Raw genomic sequence first — 25,673 nt, forward strand, 5'->3', positions numbered from 1 at the left:
AAGAAGGAACTGAAGGGTGGCCGGGTCGGCTGGGGTATTTATGCGGCGCCGTGGTGGCGCCACTCCAGGGGGCGCCCAGCCGACCCGCCGAGTGTTGCTAGGGTAAAAAGTTTCTCCGACGGCTGTGCACGCGGCGCGCACACCTAAATGGAATGCATATGAGCAACCACTCGAAGAAGAACCCTTAATTTTTCAGCTGCGAAGTGTGTTAATATACACCCTTTTCTGCAGCAGCAGAAGCAACAAAGCACCTTCCATTCAACCACACTGATAGCACAAAAGAAATTAACCTGACTGTATTAAAACACAAACAAACATCCCTCCAGAAATCACAGCACACTCACTCGCACTTACAGGGCTGCAGTCTTATCTAGCTCAATATATTAACTTAAGCTTCCCATCAATCCCCAAACCTTGCGTGCCTCACCTTTACCTCATGCATCCGACGAAGTGGGTATTCACCCACGAAAGCTCATGCTCCAGAACGTCTGTTTGTCTACAAGGTGCCACAAGACTCTTTGCTGCTTTCACCTTTACACAGCCAGGATCGATCTTGTCAAGAGCTGCAAAGTTTCAGGTCTTAGTACTCCTCCACTCAAGGCACTTTCACAACACAGACTGGGCTGACATGAGAAATGAAGTCATTTGTTCGTATTTGCAGACAACTTTCAAAAAAAGAAAAGATAAAAACATGATCAGTTTAGCATAAAGCAGGTCTGACCATCATTTTAAACACGTCATCTCTCATACGGATGTCACCAAAATGGTATCTTGGTAAAGCGGAGCACAAAGAGGAGTTTGTTAATGTGCTGCTCTCTCTGAAGTCATGCTTACGAGAAGGCCATGCAAGGCTTTTGATACTGACTCACATGAACTTCTCATAAGCAAACTAGGGAAATATAGCCTACACAAACCTACTATAAGGTGGGTGCACAACTGTTTGGAAAAATGGACTCAGAGGATAGTTATCCGTGGTTCACAGTCAAGCTGGAAGGGCACATCGAGTGAGGTCCCGCAGGGCTCTGTCCTGGGTCTGGTTCTATTAAATATCTTCATGAATGGTTTGGATAATTATATATAGAGTACACTTAAAGTTTGTGAATGACACCAAGCTGGGAGGGGTTGCAGCTGCTTTGGATGACAGAATTAGCATTCAGGATGATCTTGGCAAATTGGAGAAAGGCTCTGAAGTAAATAGGATGAAATTCAATCAGGACAAACGTAAAGTACTCTGCTTAGGAAGGAATAATTAGTTGCACACATACAAAATGGGGTTATACTGGAACACAGAATAAATAGGAGTCAACAATCTCATACTGTTGCCAAAAAAAAAAAAAAAAAAAAGCAAATGTCATTCAGGGGTGTATTAGCAGGAGTGTTGTAAGCAACACATGAGAAGTAATTCTCCCACTCAGCACTGATAAGGCCTCAACTGGAGTACTGTGTCCAGATCAGGGCACCACACTTTGGGAAAGAAGTGGACAAATTAGAGAAAGTCCAGAGGAGAGCAAAACAAATGATTAAAGGGCTAGAACACATGATTTATGAGGAAAGCTTGACAAAATTTAATTTGTTTAGTCTGGAGAAGAAAAGACTGACAGGGGGACACGGCAATGGTCTTCAAGTACATAAAATGTTGTTATAAAGGGGAGAATGATAAATGCTTCTCCTCTACCACTGAGGACAGAACAAGAGGTAACAGTCTTAAACTGCACAAAGGGATTAGACATTAGGGAAAACTCCCTAATTTAAGGGTAGTTAATCACTGGAACAAATTACCCAGACAGTTTGTGCAATCTCCATCATTGGAGGTTTTTAAGAGAAACACCTGCCAGGGATGGTCTCTAGACAATACTTAGTCATGCTTCAGTGCAGGGCACTGGACAAGATGACCTATCTAGGTCCCTTCCAGTCCTGCATTTCTGTGATTTTGAAGCAGCTATGCATTATATTGTCTGTTTCCTGAGAATTTTGTGATTTCTACTGGATCCAGCTCTTTGTATGCGTTCATCAGCACAAAGCCAACATCTCATGTTCATCCAAAAGAAACATAGTTCTGTGTCAGTTTTAGGGCCTTAGATGGTGGGAGAGAGCATGGAAAGGGAAAGTATGATTGACTGAACAATCCATAGACAGGTCAATAATCACGCATTGCCTGTTACTGCTCCAGCAAGTATTTCAGCTCCAGGAGGAGAGGTAAAATAGTCATTGTGCACACTCAGTTTAACTAAATCCCCTTGTCCTTTCAAGAGGATGCTGCACTGTTCTTCACATCCAGCCCTAAATTCTCGAGTCCTTAGGCAGTGTTAAGCAATTACCATGTTTTGCACTGGAGCTGGCTGCATGTCAAGGATGCAATCCCCATACACAATTTGCATTTTATTTAGAGAGCCTTCAGAATGAAAGGACAGTATCCAACTGGAAGATACATACTAGTAGGATTACAATGGGTAGTGCGTGTTCAGAAGCCCAGACCAGAACTGATGCCTGTTGAGCCATCAATGCAGCACTGTACAGCGAGTCGTCTCTCACATCTCCTGTCCATTCTGTGCTTAGCTCAGGCACGTGCTACTGATTGTCTGACTTTCAATAGCCCTGATGTTCACTGAAATGAGCTAACATAAAAGCGGGAAAAAGTGAGAATGTGGATACAGTTCTTGTTAGTGGTAAAAACTAGATGTTGGGAGCACTGAGATAGGAGTGAGAAGCACCTGAACGGAACTGCAGGCGTGATGCCACAATGCTAAGTGGACATTCTTCTCCTGAATTCATTTTGCCTCTGACAGCCTTTGATAGTCCATGAGTCTATACAACAGGGACAGAGAAGCCAACTCAGGTTAAAGAAGATATGGCTATACTGAGAAACTCAGTGTCCAGACTCAGGGTATGTCTACACTGCACGATTATTTCGAATTAGCTTAAACCGATATTACAAAACAGATCTAATAAAATCGGTTTAGCGCGTCCACAGTGGGATCCCGAAATCGATTGTTTGCGTCCATGGTCCAAAGCTCCATCGATTTCAGAGCAGTGCATGCCACCGGGTAGCTGTTCCTCAGCTCTCCCATAGTTTCCCACTTCCGGTGTTGAGAGCACAGTGGGCCTGATGGGGCAGAAAAACATTGCCCCGGGTGGTCTGGGTACAGCCTCACCCCTCCCTTGTTGAAGGGCAGCAAGAAAAAAACAACGCCTTGCGCGCCTTTCGCAAGTGCATGAGCAAACGCGCAAAATACACACAAGCAATCTTCCCTTTTTCACATAGTGGGGGGGAATAAACGAGGAGCGTCCCTGAACACGCCAGACACTGTTGAACACAGACATGGGAGCTCAGCCAAGAATGCAAATAATTCAGAACTGCTGGGACTGTGGATAGCGGAGTCCTCGTCCACCCTCCCTCCCTCATGACGTCCATTGAGTCTCTGCTTCCGTTACGCTTGTCACGCAGTGCTGTGTATCCTGAGTTTTATTCAAACGCTTGGCATTCGGTCTGTAACGGAGCTGATACAACAATTGTCTCCCATACAGCGATCAGACCTAGTATCTCCCGATACGTCTATGCGGAGCCCTCTTTCGATTCAGACGCACGCCAGCCGTGCTGATCAGAAGCTCCACGCCGGCAAGCAGAAATGAATCAAAAGTTCGCGGGGCTTTCCTGTTTACCTGCCCGCTGCAATCCGAGTCAGATTGCTGTCCAGAGCGTCATGCGCACTCTGGATGCCGCCCGCGAGGCCAATAACGTCGATTCCGCCCACATAAACCCTAAATCGCCGAGTTATCACGATCGAATTTCGCTACTCTCTCGTTTGGGAGGTATTCCGAAATCGTTTAAGGAGCCGTTTAACTCGATATTAATGACGACGTCGTGTGAACGGATACAGCGTTAAATCGGTATATCGGCCATTAAACCGATTTAAAGTCGCAGTGTAGACCTGGCCTCAGCCTTTCATGGCTCAGAACCCAATCTCTAAACCCCTTCTTGCAGTGGTTCCAAGGTGGAGAAAGGCTGGAACTGGGAGTAACTTGGAGGTTCTCCTATCACCTTTTCAGCACCATATTCTATAGCAACAGCTGTTGGGAAAGGCAGGTGCAGCAGTGCTGATGGAATCTCACTGATGTCAAATGAAAGCTCCCAGTCATGCTTGCCTTGCCCTGTATGTGTTAATCCCAGACCAAAAGGCTGCACTAGAAGAGATGTGATTGGATCTATCACCCAACCAAGCCCCAAGAATGACTGGGTCAGAAAGTCATGGAGCTCCATGCTGAGAAGGAAACATTGACCAGCCGGGTCAGGAAACAGTTGGCACCTGTTAACCTTCAGGGAAAATTTATAAGAAGGAATTCATCTGCCGAAGGCTGTTGGGTGTGAGCTGAGCCAGGAAACATTTGCTCCTTCGAAAAAGCCATGTTAGTTTTTATTTGTCTATATTTGGTTATCACTTGCTTTGCAAGGCTGTGCTGCTCGGAGGAGAGGGAGTCCACAGGGAGAGCGGTACAGCAGTCTGCTAAAAGGACCTTCAACTCAGCTTGCAGAAAAGAAAAGGTATAGATCTGGGCTTGGCTGTGTTTCAATCCACAGCAGGGCTGAACTCTGATTTTGCTTTCGAAGAGAGAAGGAAGCCAAAGAACTGTGTCCATCTGCTGCCTGGCTACAGCCCTGGTTCTACTGAACACTGAGGGAGAGAAGTGGTCTTGGGAAGGCAACAGGAGGGTTTAGTCTGAGACTGCCCTGGCCCCAAGACGGCTATCCCAGGTGCAGGGTGCGTGGGAGCACTCCCTCCCCTCCACTGTACAGTGGCAGGAACACCTGGATATAGGAGGCTGTCAGTCACTGCAATAAGTTGCCATGGGACTTCCAGGCAAAGTAGCATTCTGTGAGCACAGCAGATGTTCCCAATGTTTTGCCAACTTCTTTGGTACAAACATCCCAAAGTTGTGCCCCTTACAGAAAATTAAACCTCCAAGTGGCTGGAGCAGAACAAAAGCCAGTAGTGCCCCTCTTTATGCAGTGAGTGAAGTTTAATATTAAAAAAAAAAAAAAAAAAAGCAAATCATGTTTTAAGAGCCCCTTGGCCCATGCAAATTGTTTGTCTTTGTGCCCCATGGTACAGAATGACTAGAACTAATTCTGATTCCCGGACTGTATTTCACCCACTGAGGTGACTTGTACATGTTATGAGCAGGTCTGCACATGTGTTCCAAGAGAAAGCTGCACTATGCCCTTGAGAGCAAAAAGGCCTTGTACACGTTAGCTAACTAAAACCTGAGAAAGCTGCTCTAAGAGGACTTCTTTGCTCATTCCACATTGTTAGAGACAGAAGGACGCTGTCAGGTTCAAAACAAAGTAGGCTTTTTAAAAGAAAATTGAGAGGACACTCCTGTGAATAACTACTCACCAGTGTAACAAAGGGTTCAGAAACTGGACTCTGGGTAGGTACAGCCCATCAGGCTTGCTGCTAATAATCCCATACACTTTATTTTCATTCTCTAAAAGAAAGACACAGCCAACTTCTGGGTAGGAAAATGCAGTTCCTGTACTAAGCAGTACTGTATTTAGAATTACCACTAGTGAGCACTCCACACGATGGGAGCTGGATTCCCCTCTCACAAATCGGTATATAACTCCATGAAGTCAGCTTGGTGTGAGATCATGTGCGCACAGGTCCTGATTCTGGTAACAGCAGGAGGGTGTGTCCTATTTACAAGGAACTTGTATCTAGGGCTGAACAACATACTCCAGCCTGTGGCTGAGGTATTTTTATCAAGTACAGAAGATAAATGCTTACAGATTCCTTAGTGAAGGACTTGGTTAGCAATGAGCTGATGAAAACAACTCAAGTTGTTGTAGTGGATATTTTAAGTCAAATATTCAAATGTTGAATCTAAGAAAGAAAGACAATGGAGTGGGCCACGAAACTGCAGAAAAACAGACTTGCTTTTAAGAAGTTAACCCATTTGGGGCCCTGCTTTCTCCACCCCATAATTGCCCTCCTTTCTCTACCCCTTCATCGGAATTGTCGTACTGAACCCATCTTGTCCAGTATCCTGGTTGACAGTGACCAGTACCAGAGAAGAAACTCTGCAGCTGAACCTGCTTCCAGAGAAAATTCCTTCCAATTATTGACTTAAGACTTGAAGCATGAGGGTCTAAAGTCCATCTCCAAAACTCTAGGATGAGTTTTGTTTTTAATTATTTCTGTTCTAACTTGGGTTATTTTTAATCCACATGAATGTCTAACTTCTTTCTGAATCTTCCAAAGCTCTTGCCTTCAGGGATGTCTTTTGGCAATGAGTTCCACAGGCTCCTCTCCCCAGACTGCACTACAGTATGTTTGTTTCCGCTGTGTTTCAAAATTAATCTGGAGAGCTGGTTGGAAAACTTCAAACCTTTAGAAATTTTGACAAGGGGAAAAAAGTTACTGTGCCATTTTTCAACCAGCTTTGGATTTCACAGGGAGAGACTGGGATTCAACCAATATAAACAGGCTGGAGCTGGTAATAAAGTCAATGGGAGAATTCCCATCAGATTAAGAGGGAGCTGGAATAAACATGGAGGAGGGAAGTGAGTCCAGGCCAGGGTTGTACGGGAAGGGGGCTGTAATCTTAACTTTTTAAGAACATTTTCCCTTTCAGTTTCTCAGCCTCAGTTTTCTGTGCTGTTTGGTATTTCCCCCACTTCTCTTGCATGTCAAAACTGGTGTCTTGCTTTAGCTGAAGGGAGCTAGAAGCTGCAGAGGCATATTTGTTGCTGGGAAACAGTTCAAAAATCCTGGCTAGATGAGCCAAACAGAACACAGGGATAATAGTAGCCCTTTAGCATAGACTTGCATGGTTACAGACAAATCGCCACCTGATTATGCAAATTTCTGCACTCTGATTGGCTGACCACTAGTATTAGCTAGCCCCAGCATAGGAATTTGCATATTGTACATTTATTTAGCATTAACCATACAGTGATTATGCAAATCAGACCAACAGAACCAATAAACCAATAGGAAATGATAGGTCAAGATCCATACACTGACCAAGATTTTCACCTTATTAAACACTTTACATAAGAATAGCCATACTAGATCAGACCAGTGGGCCATCTAGCCCAGCATCCTGTCTTCCAACAGCGGCCAGCACAGATTCTTTTATTTTAAATTTCACAAATGTTTTAATTCATATTAAATTTTGTTGGACTTCGTTTCCCCCACTATATTTTGGGCCTATCCTTGATGACAGTGTTTGGTTTTGCATGGTTGAGATTAAAAAAAAACGGGATGAAGTAATGACTAGATCTGTGTGAATAATTATCTTTTTGGTTTGTTACCAATTCTGAAGTTGGAAAAAAATTCATTTGGGGCAAACCAAAAATAAATTTTTTTTAAACCTTCTCACAAATCAAAGTCAAAAATAATGTTTAAAAACTGAACCAAAATGTCTAGCTTTGAGCATTTAAAATTGTTTGATTAATTTTATTTTAGAATAAAGTACATTTTGAAATGAAAAGTCCCTTTCACACTGGAAAAAAAAACCACATTTCTTTTAGAAAAGGTCAAAACAAAATGTTTTGGAGTTCTTCCACCCCGCCCTCCCCCTCCCCCCCAAAAAAACAATTCAACGAAACCAATGCTAATTCACAAAAGGTTTCAGTGTTGATGAATCTGCATTTTTCATCAAAAAGGTTTGTACAAAGGATACCACCCACCTCTAGCAACAAGCTAAGTAAAACCTCCTAGAAAAAAATTATTATTTCTGTCATTCAGGGTAGATGAGAATTCAGTGAAATTCTCGATGTTTTGTAACAAGATTTAAGTGCAAAATACAGGCTGTTTGTCCCTCACAGAAATTTACTTGTATCTTTCCTGTCCCCAATGGTGCCCATTGTTCTGACCATTCTGGAATTCCAGAAGTTGCATAGTTCTGGAATGTTCTAATCTACTTCAGTCTCCACAAAGGAATCCAAAAGTCACTATGACCCATCAGCTCCAGGTTACTGTCCCCCACCCACTTTGTAGTTAAGGGACTTTTCTCTCTCCCCCATCTGGGGCTGGTGAGGTATCTGTGGAGTCCTGGAATGGCACATAGAATTGATGCAGCATCACCTGCTATCTTAGATGAAGGGTGCAAAAGTGATTCATAGACTTTAAGGTCAGAAGGGACCAGACTAGATGATCACGGTGACCTCCTGCACATTGCAGTCCACAGAATCCCACTCACAGTGGTTTCCCCAGGAACTGAAATTGGCAGGGGGGGCGGGTGTTCGAATTTACAGGGCAGGGTGTCAGGGCCGATGAGAGGTGAGACTGTGAGGGTGAAGGTGGGCTGTATGGCACCACAGTAAAAACTGAAAACTGTTTCAAGACCATTTTATTAGATTTAACTCATGTTTTAAAACCATCATACAAATTAAAGTTGGCTACTCAAGCCTTCTATGAAGCACTACAGCTACATCCTTCTTGGTTTCTTGTTATAATTTTGCACAACTCTGTTAATGAACTTCTTGAATGCAATGCGTTCATCTTTGGTGGCTTCTTGTTTGTCTGATACTTCCATTCCTTCAGTTGATATGCTCATTAGTTCATTCACATGATCAGGTAGAATGCGACTTCTTTAAGAACATAAAATTCTATTCAGTGATGGGAGGAGGGTTCTGGCTAGATCCCACCCCAGAAGAGGTCGAGTGCCATTAGCCATGGGATATGAATGCCCAGCTCCCGTTAGTTTTAATGGACACTGAGCACCCACTGATTTAGGAAAAAATCTCAGCCTTAGAATCCAACAGGACATTCCCAACCTCGCTTATAACCAATCTGGCATCTAAATGCCTTGAAAGCCTCTCTAAAACATCACGGGGGATGGAAGGGCGCATCCTGGGGCCTTCCAGGCAGGAGCTCCCCAACTCTTCTGCCTTTCCCCAGCCCTGTGTCTAGCTCCCTGCAGCCAGGCCCTTCTCCCTCTACAGCCAGAGGAAGACTGTTTGCTCCTGGCTTCCCTGGCCTAGTTATACAGGCCAGCTGTGGCCTGATTAGGGTGTGGCCCAGCTGCAGCCACTTCCCCAATCAGCCCAGCTTTTGGAGCTGCAGCTTTTAAGCCCTTCTTGCCCCAGCCACAGCCCTCTCCTGGGCTGTTTTAAGCCCCACGGGGCAGGAGCAAGTAACCACCCTGCTACAGGCCCTCTGAAAACTCTCCTTCTTGAGTTGTTCAAGATCGCATAGGGAGTTCATGGCAGAGCCATCAATAGTCCCAGTCCAGCATACTAACTATTGGACCATCCTTCCCTTATTCCAATGCTGTATTCCCTCGGGGACTCAGTATCCTTTGAGACACTTGACCTCCTTGATCCTTCTGGATGCCACAGCTGTCCATGTTACAGGTGGTCAGGTCTCAGATGAGTCGAGGCCCTCCCTCAGAATAGCCGTTTCCTATGCTGACTTTTACCTGCCAGTGTAAACTGGCCCTGTGTAATCCTGGTCAGTTTTGCCTACCCACATTCAAAGTGTCTCTACTGGCTGTCTTTTGCAATGGCATCCTACAGCACATACATGCCAAACAACCAATGGCCTGTTGAGGGGACAGCCATCTTCACCGGCAATCATGGGGCAGCGCTGCAACTTATTCCTGAGCCACAGTGTTGTGACTTTTGGGGAAAAGCTAGTCAGAATCCAAGATTAAGACCTTTAAAACATGAGCTCTGTTAAGACAGGCTGCTGTTCTGCAGATTAGCTGGGTGTTCTTTCCCCCCACCGCTACCCCCACCACCACCCCCAATCCCTGTGTGGAGCACGTTAGGAGCAAATGGGTTTCTGCTGCGTGTATTCTGTGCGTTCCTCGCCTCAGTTCCGAACCTTGTGACGTAATCTTGTAACCTTCCTTTGAAGAATTTTTTATGGAGAGACAACTTTCCCCTGACTGTAACTTGTATTATCAGCTCATTAAAGGAAGAATCCATCACAGCCTGTTTAATAGTTCAGATCACCAAATAAAGGATCTGGTGCAAAAGGAAGTTTCAAATGCACTGGAAACAATACTTCAGTATCCCATGTGAAGGGAGCTGGTATCTGCAATTGAGAGCTGCCATGTCACTGATACTTGGCACCAGAGCGTTCAGCTGGATGATGGTGTTTGAGAGAAATGAAATGTAGCTCAGCCAAAAAACTTCCAGGGATGGAACTTTCCTGACATCAGCTTTGAAACTGCCCTCTATTAACAAGCTGTGTTTCCTCCCCTTTAAACCAGGGCATTCAGAGTGATAGACAGGAAACTGACTGGTTTTGTCACTGCTTTATTGCACGTAACATTTGTAGATGATTTGCTTATTATACTTTGTGTAACTACAAACACAAATGAGAACCAAAAACAAAACCAACCAAAACCACACATCAGTCGATGCCAGCCAGAAGAGTACTAATTCCAGAAATAAATAATGTGCTTGCACTGATCCTTACTTAACAGTTACATTATCTCCTTGGAGGAAGATAACTGGACACTCGATTATTTTTGTCAGAGGAAAGACAGGCTTGTAGTTAGGCTACAGAGTGGGCAGAGTTGGCCTCAGCTCCTGACTCTGCCACAAACTCCTTGTGGGACCCACCCTGGGCACGTCACTCAGGTGCTTTTGAAAATTTTACCTTTAAACTCTCTGGCTTTCAATTCCCTTAAAACACAGGTACTAATTCTTACTCTCTTTTCTGTTTGTCTATTTAGATTGCCATGTCTTCAGGGCAGGGACTGTCTGACACTTTGTCTGTACAGCACCTAGCACAGAGCCTCCAATCTTAGCTGAGATCTCTAGGCATGATCCTACAAATAATATTTTTGCACAAGATGCTAACAACTCTGATTTGAGCATACTGTGTGCCACAGTGGTTAGATTCATTTTTCTTTCACTAAATACATCCAAAGTCATAATGCAACTTAGTTCAAAATTCTTGGCATCAAAGGACACGTCACCTCCCAGCACAGACTACACAAAACAAACAGCTACCACACAGCTATCATATGGTTAAATTAGCATTTTCACTCAGAAGGTATCAGTCTGGTTTTGTTTAGCTACTTTCTTTTTCCATTCTCTTCTGTAAAACTTACTATGAGCAGATGATTCCCTTCTCTCACTACTAGGCCTGAGGTGACCTATCCAGAACATGACTCTCCTCTCTGCAACGGGAAAAAAATCAACAAGTTGGGTTTCCAAATGTTATCTATCAGATCAGACCAACACAGCTGTAAAAAAGCAATCAAGAGATGGGTGGGGGGTGCAGAGAGCAGTTTATTATGGACTTCACCCAGGGACAGGCACATCCTCAGCTGGCATATGCTGACATAGCTCCATTGCCCCGAGAAGCAAAATACCAGAAACAAAGTATTTCAGCTTGTCTGATACCCCCACATCCTTAGAAAACAAGAGCTGGGGTCTCATGAAAGCTAGGTTCAGTTCTCACTCTGCCACAGACTGACCATCTGTCTTTAGAAAAGACACTTAATCAAACTGTTCCTCAGTTTCCCCTATCTGTAAAATGGGGATAACATCTTTTGTCTATCTCATCTCCCACTCTGTGTGTGTGTACAGCACCTAGCACAAGGGGGCCCTGATCCTAGTTGGGGCCTCAAGGTGCTAGCATAATACAAACAACAAAGGGATGATAATATGAAAAATGGAGGAAGATGGGAAAGGATATGTACTGAATTGAAGTATGAATCATTCCCACTGCATTGGCTGCTTCCCTGTTTTTCACTCCCCATTAATTTTGGTTCTTCCTTTAGACAAAACTGAAGAGAATATTCGTTTTGCTTCCTATCTCTCATTTGGTTAACACTGGAGGGTATTTTCCCCTGTGTTTCTACTGATGTCAGTGAAACTACTGAAAAGGCACCTATAAGATAACACTTTTAAAAATCTGACCTAAGTCCCATCTTCAGTAGTAACTCTGGCTTCTTAGGCACTGAAATCTCATTGGAAGTCACACCCTGGATGGCTTTGAAAATCTCAGCTGCAGAGTTTGCATTTAGCTTGGCTCTTTGCTCACCTCCTGGCTGGTGCACCGGCCTCAGCGTCAGACGACAGCCCAGCTCTAGTTGTAAAAGTTAATAGCTGACTGCAAGTGCATTTCACCCAGCTGAATACTGTCGACAGGCTTGTGTGGGTGTGCTTCCACAGGGCTAGGCTGTCTCCCCTATGAGAGGGCAGAGAACATGCTTAAAAAACTGGAAACAGGTCTTTAGCCTGAGATTTGCAGAGCCACCCAAGGCCTGGCCTCTCAGCCAGGGAGTCATGTTCCCCCAGACCACCAGAACTCCCCCATACCTTGCCTTTCCCATAGTTCTAGATGGGAGAAGGGTCCTGGCTAGATCCCACCCCAGAAGAGGTCGAGTGCCACCAGCCATGGGATATGAATGCCCACCTCCCATTAGTTTTAATGGGCACTGAGCACCCACTGAATTAGGAAAAAATCTCACCCTTAGAATCCAACAGGACATTTCCAACCTGGCTTATAACCAATCTGGCATTGAAATGCCTTGAAAGTCTTTCTAAAGATCATGGGGGGGATCCCTTTAAGAGCCCTTGGGACTCATTTGCACAACCAAGAGCTTCTGCTCCCTTGTGCTGTCTCTCTCTCTGCAGCTTTTGCACCCCGGGGAGTGCACATCCCCCTTGACTGCGGGGAGCATCTCACTGGGCAGAGCTGTAATTACAACTAGTTGAGAGGATTACGTTAGCCAGCCTCTCAGGGGGTCTCTCGTGTCCCCTCCAGCGCCACATGGCAACCTCTCCCCCGCCCCTCCCTTCTCTCCCCCCATTTACCTTCATTGCAATATTGACTTCTCAAGCCCAGAGCTAATTACTTCCTACAAGAAGAAACAAGCTGAGTGGGACACCCTGGAGCAGCAGAGACTGAAACACACACCATAAAATGTGCCATGCTGTAGCCAGACAGGCAGCAATGAAACAAGCCCCTTGCGCATCACCTACATCCTGACCTCCCCTTAACGATTTTGCCCAGAGCCCAGACAGTGCTACAGATGCATGCAGGTGGGGAGCAGGACCCTTTGACACCAGCCCTCCTCCCCAGCTCTGGTGGTCTCCCAAACAGAAGGGAGGCAAGCCTCAACCATAGCCTACAGGGGAGACTGCCCAGCTGCAGGGATGGCTATACGCCAACTGCAGTAGAAGCTGGCAACGCAGAGTTTCGAGGTTAGAGACCTCTCTTCTCAGGATAGCTGCTACTCCTTGGCATAAACTCACACCTTAGAAAATCAACAGCCTCCAAATGACATAGCGAAGGGAGGGCAGGGTGGCTCTGCAATGGGGCCCCAGAACGCAGAGATAGGAAGCAGCGTGAACAGTGTCGTAATGCCAGGCACTCTGCCCCCTCTATCACACGCCCTCCAGCCTCTCCACTCGGCTCCCATGCCCAGCCAACACATTGTGCAGTTTCCTGAGTGAGCTGGTTCGATGGGCCACGCAGAGAGGCAAGACCGAGGCTAGCTCTACAGTGGCCCTTTCTCCTCAAAATACTGCACTGTTGGACCCTCTGGCGCAGATCCTCCAGTGTAGACAAGGCACCAGTATTTTTCTCCTCATCTAACTCTGTCCAAGACAAAGCCAGGCAGGAAGGTGGTAAAAATTCCAAGGCACCAATGGCTGCTATCTACGCTAGTGTTCCCACTGCTGCTACCTATAGAAGAGTTGGACCAGTGGCAGTAACTGTGGAAAATTGGGAGTCTGGGGAGAGTACAGCGAGACCAGGCCTAGATGCCACTTGCACCAATTTATTCTTCTTCCCCCCATCCCACACTCAGGGCTTGTCTACACTGGCACTTTACAGTGCTGCAACTTTCTCGCTTAGGAGTGTGAAAAAACACCCCCCTGAGCGCTGCAAGTTTCAGTGCTGTAAAGCGGCAGTGTAGACAGTACACCAGCGCTGGGCGCACTGGGAGAGCTTTTTCCCGGTGCTCTGCCGTGACCACACAAGCCATGTTGAAGCGCTGTCGCGGCAGCACTTCAATGTTGCCAGTGTAGACTAGCCCTCAGTATTCATTGCTACATGAACTTAGACTCCATCCAGATTTAACACGCTATGTGGATATGAGTTTACACTACAAAAATAAGTCAGCATACAGCTGACACAGTAATTACATCGCTTGTGCATGTCTGTGCTTTGCTTCTTCTGTTGGTGGTGTGCATCCTCAGCAGGAGCGCTTGTATCGATCCTCCTGTCAATGTGGGGGCATTGTGGGATGGCTCCTGAAAGCCAATAACAAATCAACATAAGCAATGCAGTGTCTATGCTGACACTGCGTCGACCTAAGTACAGAGACTGTGACTCTACGCTGCTCGTGGAGGTGGAGTTATTACATCAGCAGGAGTCAAATTTAAGTGTGTAGACGCTTCCATAGTTAGGTTGACACAAGGCAGCTTATGTCGACCTAACTCTGTAGTGTAGACCAGATCTGAGTAATTGACAACCTCCTCCTCACCCATCGTCTCTGACTTCAGCCCACTGGGTGTGAAGGAAGATTAAACATTAGCAAATGTTGACCCTATCTTTAAAAAGAGGCAGTGGGGTGAAGCTGGTCATTACAGACGACTGAGCTGTTTTCAGTGCCAAGGAAATTGGTTGAAATGATAATTAAAAATAGAATTTTAAAAGGCCTAGAGCAGAGGTTACACAGAAGTCTTCCGGGGGTACATCAACTCACCTAGATATTTGCCTAGTTTTACAACAGGTGACATAAAAAGCACTAGTGAAGTCAGTACAAACTAAAATTTCATATGGATAATGACTTCTTTACACTGCTCTATATATTATACACTGAAATATAAATGCAATATTTATATTCCAATTGATTTATTTTATAATTATATGCTAAAAATGAGCAAGCCAACAACTTTTCACTAATAGTGTGCTGTGACACTTTTGTAACTTTATGTCTGATTTTGTAAGCAAGTAGTTTTTAAATGAGGTGAAACTTGGGGGTACACAAGACATATCAGACTCCTGAAAGGGGTATAGTAGTCTGGAAAAATTGAGAGCCATTGACCTAGAGGAATGTATGGTAGCGATAAAACCACAGGACTTCTGTAAAGGAAATTCATGCCCCGCTAATCTACTGAAATGTTATAGCATGTCAGCAAGAGAGTAGGTAAAGAACTGGTTGGTATAATTTACCTGATCTTTCTAAAAGCTGTTGCTACAGTCCCCCATGAGAGGCTGTTCAGGAAACCTAGTAGGCATGCAGTGAGAGGTAAAGTACAATCATTGATTAGAAACTGGCTAAGAGACCAAGAACAAAGCGTAGGAATAAATGGTCAGTTTTCAGCGTGATCAGTGTTTAACATTGGGGGCCCCCAAGGTGCCACACCGAAGCTAGTGTTCTGTGTTTCTGTTAAGAACCTGGTAAAAAAAAATCTGCAGAGGACAATTAATTTAAGATAGTCAAAAAGACTGTGAGAAACTCCAGTGTCAAAGGTAGGTGAATGGGCAGCATGATGGCAGACAAAATTCACTGACAACAAATGCAAGGTAATGCACATTGAAAGGAATCATTTGAACTTGCTGGGTTCTGAATTTATTACAACCATTTAGGAAAGAGACCTGAGTCCCATTGCCAACAGCTCAATGAAACCCCCCTGAGCAGAGTGCAACAGCAGTCAGAATGAAAAACAAACCAAGCAGTCGGGAATGGGAAAAGACAAAAGGATGGGATTCTCAGAAGTGGGTCAGCCTAATTCTGCTCTCACTGAAGCCAATGAGAGCAGAGTTAGGCCAACGCAGAGTCCTTTTGAAAATCCTACTCTTCAAAAATAATTCTGCTGCCATTCTGCAGATCAGTGGAATGCCCTCTCCCGGCCCTCTGTGTTCAGTTCTGCTCATCTCATAAGAGGCTAGATCAGAAAAGGGAGGGGGGGGGTGGCAGTTCAGAGACAAGCAACAAATCAATTAGCAGCATGGAAAAAGCTTCCATATGAAGAGAGACTGAATGGGATGCACTGTTTAGGTTCAGACAGGAGACAAGAGGGGACATGAGAAGTATACAGAGCTATGAATGATATGGAGAAGGTAGACCAGACATGCATGTTTACCTTCTCTCACAATGCAAAAAAATAAAATAAAAAAGCTATTCAAAATATTGAAAGGCAATACATTAAAGACTAATAAAAGGATTTTTTTCAAAACATATAATTAACCTGTAGAGCTCATTGCCACAAGCTATAATTGAGGGCAAGAGCTCCCACGGATTCAAAAAAAGAATGACATTTATATTCATAATGAAAACACTCACACTAGATAGTAGATCCACACTAGACAATACACTGGATAAAAAAAATTCCGAAGAAGATAAGCCCTCATGTTTCAGGGCACAAGCTAGTCACTAGCTGCCAGGAGGGAGGAAAAAGTTTCCTCTAGAGGTATAGTATTCTATAATTGTTTCTTGTACTTTCCTGTGAAGCATCCAACCACTACACAGACCACTCGTCTGAGCCCATATGGTAATTGCTTGGCATCGAGAATGGTGGCGTGTAAACACATTTCAGATCAGTGAGGGGAAGACTGGCAGAAAAGCCACCCAATATCTACATTATTTTATAGGTAAGAAATTGGTTATTTGGGAAAAAAAACAAAGACAGACTTCCTAGTTCAAAATGCAGGTAGCATCTGTACAGACTCTCCCACTTTCTAATGACACTTTTACAGCGTTATAGCTACTGGCTGAACTGTACCCTTCAGCACAGACTTCTACAAGTGGAGTTAGAACACTAATGTCATTAGCAGGTAGCAGTTCTGTTGGGATCCTGGAACTGGGCAGGTGGAAGTGGGCAGGTGGAAGCCCACCCACTGCTAAAGGACCTCACTCAGCCTAAGGGGAGAATCCACAAGGTCCAGGATCTCAATAAATTACAGGGTACAATGAAAGATATAACAGGAACAGGAGTGAGGTCACAGTGCTAAAAGAAGGGAACCTGATGGGGACACTGAGCAGAGAACCCAGGATAGCACCCACTGCTCCTCGAAGGTGTCAAGGGAGCCAGCAGACGCCGCCCAGAGGATTTTCCATCTGGATGTGTGAGCAGACAGAAGATCAGAAATAGGCCCCACAGTCGCAGGAAACCCCGTCAGCCAACCTCCTCTCCCTGGTCTTCTAGATGGCCATTTTGGCCAGTGCTAGGAGGCAGTTGACAAGGAGGTCCCACGACTTTGTGGGGTCATGGATAGGGAGTGCGTTGATAAGGAAGTGAGGGGAAAAGTGCAGCCAAAAACGCAATAGGATATCTAAGAGGAGCTGGAACAGTGGCTGCAACCTGGTGCACTCCAGATACACATGTGCCAGGGTCTCCCACATGCCACAGGAAGGGCACATGTCCAGGATGGGGGTAGCAGGTAGCAGTTGTAGGCTGTTATCCTTGAGTGCAGCACTAACTATTCTCAGTCCTGCTAGTTCTCCAATCATTCTAGTCTCTACCAGACCAACAGGACAGACATGAGCTGATATTCTAAGGTAAAACCACCCCATGCCTTGCAGACATTCTTTATCCCTCATGAAGCAGCAGAAAAAAGGGCACAGACCCACTTCCTCCCTTTACAGGTCACTTTTAAAAATAAGCCTTGTTGCATTTATTAACAAAGGGGGAAGCGGAATTGCAGACAGCTGGAGACAGACACATCACAGCAACACCACAGCAGAAAGGAGTCTTGGGACTACTTTGTCCCAAACGGAGACTGTCTGTTGCTGTCATTTTCTGTTTATTAGAACAGGAATGTGGTGCCTGACATGGGTCTTTGTAGAACAGAGACATGGGATCTAATTCTCGTTAACCCTGTGAGCACCCCTGGCAGTGTAATGGGACCTTACACCCATTTTCAGGCCAGAGAGACACAAAGGGATCTTACTGCGACCAACAACCCCATAGACCCTATAACACCACCACCCTTCCTTCTTCTCCACTATATTCTGACAGCCCACAGACATTCACTCTGCCAGAGGGATGCACCAGATAGGAGTGCAAGGCCCTCAGAGCAATGCTATTGCCTCATGTAAACAATTCTCATTCTCTCTGTGTATTGAAACACACTTCAGCATCTCCTCTAGGCTCCAGTGGCAGCCTCTGGGGGTATGTCTACACTACAGGATTATTCCGATTTTACATAAACCGGTTTTGTAAAACAGATTGTATAAAGTCAAGTGCACGCGGCCACACTAAGCACATTAATTCAGCGGTGTGCATCCATGTACCAAGGCTAGCGTCGATTTCCGGAGCGTTGCACTGTGGGTAGCTATCCCGTAGCTATCCCATAGTTCCTTCAGTCTCCCCCGCCCCTTGGAATTCTGGGTTGAGACATCCCCGAGCCCCTTGAAGTTCTTGGGTTGAGGCCCAAGAGGCCTTGATCGTGGGCAGGCACAAAAAATTCGCTATTGCGGGCTAGGTTGCTGGGTATACACAGAGCTCTCACTCCTCATGCTCTTACCATGAAAAGGCAGGCAAGAGCAACGTTTCGTGCGCTGTTTTTCACCTAGGCGTGAACTGTGCAAAACGCCATAGCAACAGCAAGCATGGACGCCTGCTCAGGATCAGATACCGGCAATCTGTGACTACGGTTGTAACAAGCATCACAGCGCCGTTCTCATGCCCAGCTACTGAACGCCGACCGAGCATGCAAAGCCGGGCGAAGAGGAGAAGGCGGCTATGGCACGAGGGCGACAAGATTTGATGAGACCTATCACCATCACGAGAATTATCTCAAACCGCGGGCCCCTGTGCTTTGGAGATCGCCCTGCTGGTAATGGGCAGGTTCTAGCCACTGAACGCCGAGTTTGGGCCCAGGAAACAAGCACAAGCTCGTGGGACCTGCATAGTTTTGCAGGTTTGGGACGATTCGGCAGTGGCTGAGCAAACTTTTGGCATGTATAAGGCACTTTCATGGAACTTTAATGACTTGCTTTCCCCCTGCCTGAAATGCATAACTACCAAGCGATGACACAGCAGCCCCTCACGGTTGAGAAGCGAGTGGCAATAGAGCCCTCTGGAAGCTTTGCAACGCCAGACAGCTACTGTCGCAGTCGGAATGAATCAATTTGGAGTGGGGAAATAGGCGTACTGTGGGGGCGCGGTGATGCACAAGTAGCCAACGCAATCATTAAGCTGCTGCTACAAAAGGTTGTGATCTGGGAAATGTGCAAGGTCATAGTGGACTGGCTGTTGCTACAATGGGATTCCCGAAATTGGTGGGGCAATAGATGGAACACATATTCCCTATCTTGGCACCGGAGCACCAGGGCACCCAGTACGTAAATCGCAAAGGGGTACTTTTTTTCCATGGTGCTGCAAGCATGGTGGATCACAATGGGAACGGTTTCACCATACAACATCCACGTGGGCATGGGCCAGGAAGGGTTAAATGACGCTCACATCTTCAGGAACAGCTACTCTGTTTAAACGGCTGCAGCAAGGGAATTACTTCCCAGACTCAGAAAATAACAGTTGGGATGTTGAAATGCCTGTAGTTATCATCCTGGGTGACCCAGCCTACCCTTGATACCCATGGCCTCATGAAGCATACACAGGTAGCCTGGACAGTAGTCAGGAGCTGTTCACTACAGCTGAGCAAGTGCAGAATGGTGGTAGAATGCATTTGGCTGTTTAAAGGCAACACTGGTGCACATTACTGACTTGCTCAGACCTCAGCCAAACCAAATGTCCCCATTGTTATTGCTGCTTCTGCATGCTCCACAATCTCTGTGAGAGTAAGGGGAGAGCCCTTTATGGCAGGGAGGGAGGCTGAGGCAAATCAGCTGGCCGCTGATTAGGCGCAGCCAGACACCAGGGATTAGAAGAGCACATCACGAAGCGGTGCGCATCAGAGAAGCTTTGAAAACGAGTTTCATCATGGGCCAGGGTACGGTGTGACTGTGTGTTTGTTTCCCTTGATGACACGTCCCCCCCTTGATTGACTCATTCCCTGTAAGCAACCCACCCTCCCCTTCGATTACAGCTTGCTTAAGGAAATAAAGTCACTATCGTTTTAAAAATCATGTATTCTTTATTAAAAAGTCATTATAAAAAGAGGGAGAGAACTGACAAGGTAGCCCGGGTGTGGTTTGGGAGGAGGATAGGAGGGAAGGAAAAGGCCACTGAAAAAAAATTTCAAAGTAATGACAGCCTCTTGGTTGGGCTGTCCACGGGGGTGGAGTGGGTGGTGCACAAAGCCTCCCCCACGCATTCTTACACATGTCTGGGGAGGAAGACGATGGAACATGGGTGAACAGGAGTGGGAGGTGGTTACACAGGGGCTGCAGCGGCACTCTGTGACCCTGCTACTGTTTCTGAAGCTCCACCAGACGTCGGAGATGTCAGTTTGATTACGCAGCAGCCCCAGCGTTGCATCCCGCCACCGCTGATCTTTCCTGCCGCCACCTCTCATCTGAGCGTCCTCCTCTCCTCACATTCATGTCCCTCCTATCTTCCTGGTCCTCTGTCCTCACATTCACTGACATCTTTCCTGTAATTTGCTACCACGTCCTTCCACTCATTCAGATGAGCTCTTTCATTGCGGGCACTTCCAAGATTTCGAGAACATTTCGTCTCGCGTCTTTTTTTTCGCCGCCTTATCTGAGATAGCCTTCGGGATAGAGTAGGGAGCTTGAAAAATTTGCAGCTGCATGAGGGAGGGAAAAAAGGGAGAGAAGTATTTAAAAAGATACATTTTACAGGACAATGCTTTATACTCTTTCACGGTGAACAACACTATTCACCTTACATAGCACATGTGATTTCACTACAAGGTCGCATTTTGCATCTTAATATTGAGTGCCTGCGGCTCTGGTGTTAGAGATCTCACAGACGCAGGTCTGGGCAGCAGAATTCAGCTTGCATGCGGCCATGGTAAGCCATTGTCTTTCGGCTTCTGCAGCCTTCATATATCACACAGTGCCCTCTCTTTCCCAAATACCAAGCAAATCCCGTTCAGTGCTGCTCTTTCCTGTTAACATGCAGCAGCAGAAACCAACCCCCCATCCAATTTCTCTGGGATGATCGCTTTACCCCTCCCCCACCGCCGTGGCTGGTATCATGGAAGATCACTGCTAATCACCCCTCCTTCCCCCACACACCGTGGCTGGTTAGCAGTCAGGGAAGATCCCTGCTAGCCAAACGCGAAAAAGCTCAGCGCCATTCCCCCCCTCTCCCTCCCCGCTTGGCTACCTGCAAGGAAGGATTTCTTTTAAGCAACAGGCAAACAGGCCCGAGTATGAATGGCCATCTCTGTCCCCTTAATTAAATTCCTGAATTTCAACCAGGTTACCATGAACGATATCACTCTCCTGAGGATAACACAGCGAGAAAGAAGGATGTTGCTTGAATGCCAGCAAATCACCGGGACCATACTGCAGCTAGGCTTTGTCATGCAATGATACCAGACTTGCTACATGCATGGCGTGGTCAAGTGTCCTACCATGGTGGACGGAATAAGGCTGCCTGCCCAGAAACCTTCTGCAAAGGCTTTTGGAGTACCTCCAGGAGAGCTTCATGGAGATGTCCCTGGAGGATTTCCGCTCCATCCCAGACATGTTAACAAACTTTCCAATAACTGTACTGGCCGCGAATGCATCCAAGTCCTCAGGCAAATCAATCATTAAAAAACGCTTGCTTTTAAACCATGTTTTATATTTACAAAGGTACACTCACCAGAGGTCGCTTCCATGGCTTCATTGTCTGGGCTAGTGGCTTGGGAGGACTGGGAGGTAATTCCGTCTGGGTGAGAAAAAGCTCCTGGCTGTGGGGAGAACAGGAGTGCTGTGTGCTCTCTGCAAGCTCGTCGTCCTCTTCCTCCTCCACATCTTCCCCGTCTGCAGAATCCTCAGCCATGACTGAGATTACCACCCCACCTCGGAATCCACGGACAAGGGTAGGGAGTAGTGGTGGCGGACACCCCTAGAAGAATTGCATGCAGCTCAGCTTAGAAGCGGCATGTTTTCGGCCCTGCCCCGGACCTTCCGTTTGCTTCTTTGGTTTTGGTAGGCTTGTCTGAAGCTCCTTAACTTTCAACCTCTGCACTGCACTGAGTCCCTGGTGTGGCCTTTTCTCCATCATGGCCTTGGAAATTTTTCAAATGTTTTTTCATTTTGTCTTTTGGAACGGAGTTCTGTTAGCACAGAATCCTCTCCCCATATAGTGATCAGATCCAGTACCTCCCTGTGCAGTCCATGCTGGAGCTCTTTTCGATTCTCAGGAGACTGCATTGCTACCTGTGCTGATGAGCTCTGCGGGTCACCTGTGCTAGCAGAGCTCCCATGCTGGCCAAACAGGAAATGAAATTCAAAAGTTCCGTGGGCTTTTCCTGTCTACCTGGCCAGTGCATCCGAGTTCAATTGCTGTCCAGAGCGGTCACAGTGTGCACTGTGGGATACCGCCCGGAAGGCCAATAACCATCAATTTGCGGCCACACTAACCCTAATCCGATATGGTAATACCGATTTCAGTGCTACTCCTCTTGTCGGGGAGGAGTACAGAAACCGGTTTAAAGAGCCCTTTATATCGATATAAAGGGCTTCGTTGTGTGGACGGGTGCAGCGTTAAATCGGTTTAACGCTGCTAAAATCGGTATAAACGCGTAGTGTAGACCAGGCCTGGCTCCTGCTCCCTGTCCCCTGCTGTAGCAGCACTGGAGTTTGTTTGTCAGTTTGTCAGTTCACAGATTCAGGCACCTCTTGCATTTTCTCAGTCTTCTCCTTTCCTTATATGGCCTGATTGCAGTTCCCTCTCTTCCTCTTGCTGTGGCACATTCAGCTTCAGAACAGCAACTCTTGGCCTGATTCTTTTGGCCTGTCACAGCAGGTTGGACTCAGGGGCCTACATTAAAGGTCACCTTTCAGACCGTATTATCTCTGAGTGGCTGGAAAAGCATCTGGAGCACCACATATTTTCCGCTTTCTCTAGCCACCAGTTAACGGCCTTTGTCCTCACAGGTGCTACCTGTGTTTCTGTAACTTCCACTCTCCCCTGGATACCCAGACAATACTTTTTAAAACATGGCACCAATAGATCCCATTGATTCTCTACTAACCTTCAGATGGCTAGGGTTTAACCCTTCACAGTAGGTGACTGAATGATCAGTCTTTGCTCAAAGTCTACAGTGCCAAATCCAAACACACTGTCAGGGGCACAGTAAGAGAAAGCTGCCTAAACTATTGTCTGGTGCCTGATCTTGAACCTTCCCACTATCAACTTCTTATGTCATTTACCACCCGAATGAGTAGAAAAACATAGGGAGGAAAATTGTAAAAATCTGTGATACGTTTGCTTGATTCTTTGCAAAGCTGAGACTTGGAGACTGGCTAAGTAGGGGGACTGATAATAACCCATCAGTTCTGTGGGTTTGTAGTTCAAATGCAACCTAGTCCAGGACTGACACAGCCAAAATCTATTACTATTGGCTGTCTGATCTATATGAAATGTAGTCTCAGTTCAGGTCCCAGTGGACAAGAATCCACCTCAAACCACCACCACTCTAGTTGGCAGCCTTGTGCATTGGCAGGGGAGAGATGAATGGGAACAGAGATTCAGATAACCTCAAACTCCTAAAGTCACTTGCCCTGCTAACTAGGTTGAAGCATTCTGGCGGGGCAGCACAAAGAGAACTTCCCTCACAAACCACATTTGCAGCATACTGTGATTGTTATGCACTTCTCAGTACTCAAAGTCCAATTGCTGCAGTGTGTTGTATGCTAGAGTTGTGTGTAGGGAATTTTTCAGATTGCTAGCAAACTCAGAAAATCTCCAAAAAAATTGATTTGTGTAAATCAAACAAACTGAATGTTTAAAGTTGTTTAGCAAAGTGAAAAGTTAAAAAAAAAATTGGGGAAGATAAAATGTTTCATTTTGATTTTGAGGGGGTTTTAAGTTTAATTTTTTTTTAATTAAACTGAAGGAAACTAAACTAAGAATCATTTTGAAAACGTGTAAAGGAAACATTTCAAGTTTGGGGGAAATTATTTTTTCCAAACCACAAGAATTCAGCAACACAAACACAAATTATTTAAATATTTCAGTCCACCCAAATCTGCATTTTTCACTGGAAAAACTTTTAGTTGAAAAATTTTGCCCAGATCTAGGTGTTTGCTCTAAAATGTCATAAAAAAAGCGCACACATAAAAAATCAGCTGCAGCCAGGAGTCTCTGTGAAGCTCCTGTATGTCACACAGTTACAAGCGATGGTTAAATTTAAGTCTAGACCACTGGTTCTCAAACTTGAGTTCGTGAAACAGAGGGTTCTCAGGGGAAAATTCCCTAATGGCAGACAGAGTTGTCCCTAGGGACTCCAGGCAGCACATGGCCAGCTGCCTGGAGCCCCTGGACTTCCAAGAGCTAAGCAGATCAAAGCAAGTGTATCTATCACACTGAGGAGATTTAAACTTCAAGACTCCTTATAAGCAATGGAAAGGAAGGTGGATATTTTTTGCTGTTTTTTAAATTAAATAGGCAGCTAGTATTGTTTTTAAAATTATTAAGAACAAGTTTAAGCTTTGTTATAATGTGTGTGGTTTGCTTGGACTGCTCAAGACCTGAATGCTTGTGTAGGAGGAACTCTTTGAGCTGGCTTCTTAAATATCTTCATGCAGTTTTACATATGATACCCCTTGATGAAACATAGGAGCCTTGTCTTATAATAGGCTTCTTCAAAGTGCTACAAGCTATGAAAGTGAGATCTTGGAAAAGTGTTGCTGTTTTCATAACGTAATCAAAATACTGCAATGATAAATAATAATTAATAAATAGTGTGTAATAAGCATGTCACAAAAACACATTTTATATTTCCAAGATCACTGCTTTTATCATTTATACTCGGGTAAAGGAGAAAATCCCTGGACATATTAACTTTTAGGAGGGGGTTCACAAGACTTGACATTTTAGTGAGAGGGGTTCATGGGTTGTTAAAGTTTGGGAACCACTGATCTAGACCCAGCCTTTCACTTCCCCAGATCTGGGAGGGACTAGGCCAGGGGTTCTCAAACTGGGGGTTAGGACCCCTCAGGGGGTCGCAAGATTATTACATGGAGAGTCATGAGCTGTCAACCTCCACCCAAACTCCGCTTTGCCTCCAGCATTTATAATGGTGTTAAATATATAAAAAAGTGTTTTTAATTTATAAGGGGAGTGGCACTCAGAGGCTTGCTATGTGAAAGGAGTCACTAGTACAAAAGTTTGAGAGCCACTGGACTAGGCAAAGCAACAATGTCTGCTGGGACTCGGTGGGTGAGGAGCAGGCCCTGACACTGCTATGCAAGGCGATGTATAAAGGTGATTGCAGTAGCAAAGGGGGAGCAGGGAGCAGCATGCCTAGCTAGCCTCCAATGCAACTGCTGCAAAGGAGGAGAAAAAATCCCAAGCAGAGAGAATCTGGATCTTCTCCTAGCCTAGACACTAGGGCAGGAATCCCTGCTTCAGGAGTTGCTATATGGGAATAGAGATTATCAGTCATTGTCTCCAGCATGCTGGCTCTGACTCCGTGCAACCCCACGTGCTTCACTACTCCTGGGGGGATTCTGCATCAAAAAATTAAAAATTCTACGAACAATATTTTAAAATTCTGCAAATTGTATTTGTCAATAAATAAATGTGGAGACTTCAGGATGACATAGAGGAGCACAGGCCACTGGCTGCAGAGGTAGGAGATCACTGTGCAATTTCCCCACGG

At 45.6% G+C, this 25,673-nt stretch overlaps 1 long non-coding RNA gene across 1 annotated transcript in view; it reads right to left on the bottom strand.

Moving 5' to 3' along the window:
* Nucleotides 1-497: 497 nt before the first annotated feature.
* The window catches only part of LOC116834235 (uncharacterized), a 113,597-nt gene continuing 88,421 nt past the window's right edge, over nucleotides 498-25,673 (bottom strand). The window contains exon 3 of the long non-coding RNA XR_012656335.1: nucleotides 498-665. This is a non-coding gene — a long non-coding RNA (uncharacterized LOC116834235). The remainder of the gene's footprint in view (nucleotides 666-25,673) is intronic.

The sequence above is a fragment of the Chelonoidis abingdonii genome, chromosome 7 (genome assembly GCF_003597395.2).
Source record: "Chelonoidis abingdonii isolate Lonesome George chromosome 7, CheloAbing_2.0, whole genome shotgun sequence".
Taxonomy (NCBI): Eukaryota; Metazoa; Chordata; order Testudines; family Testudinidae; genus Chelonoidis; species Chelonoidis abingdonii.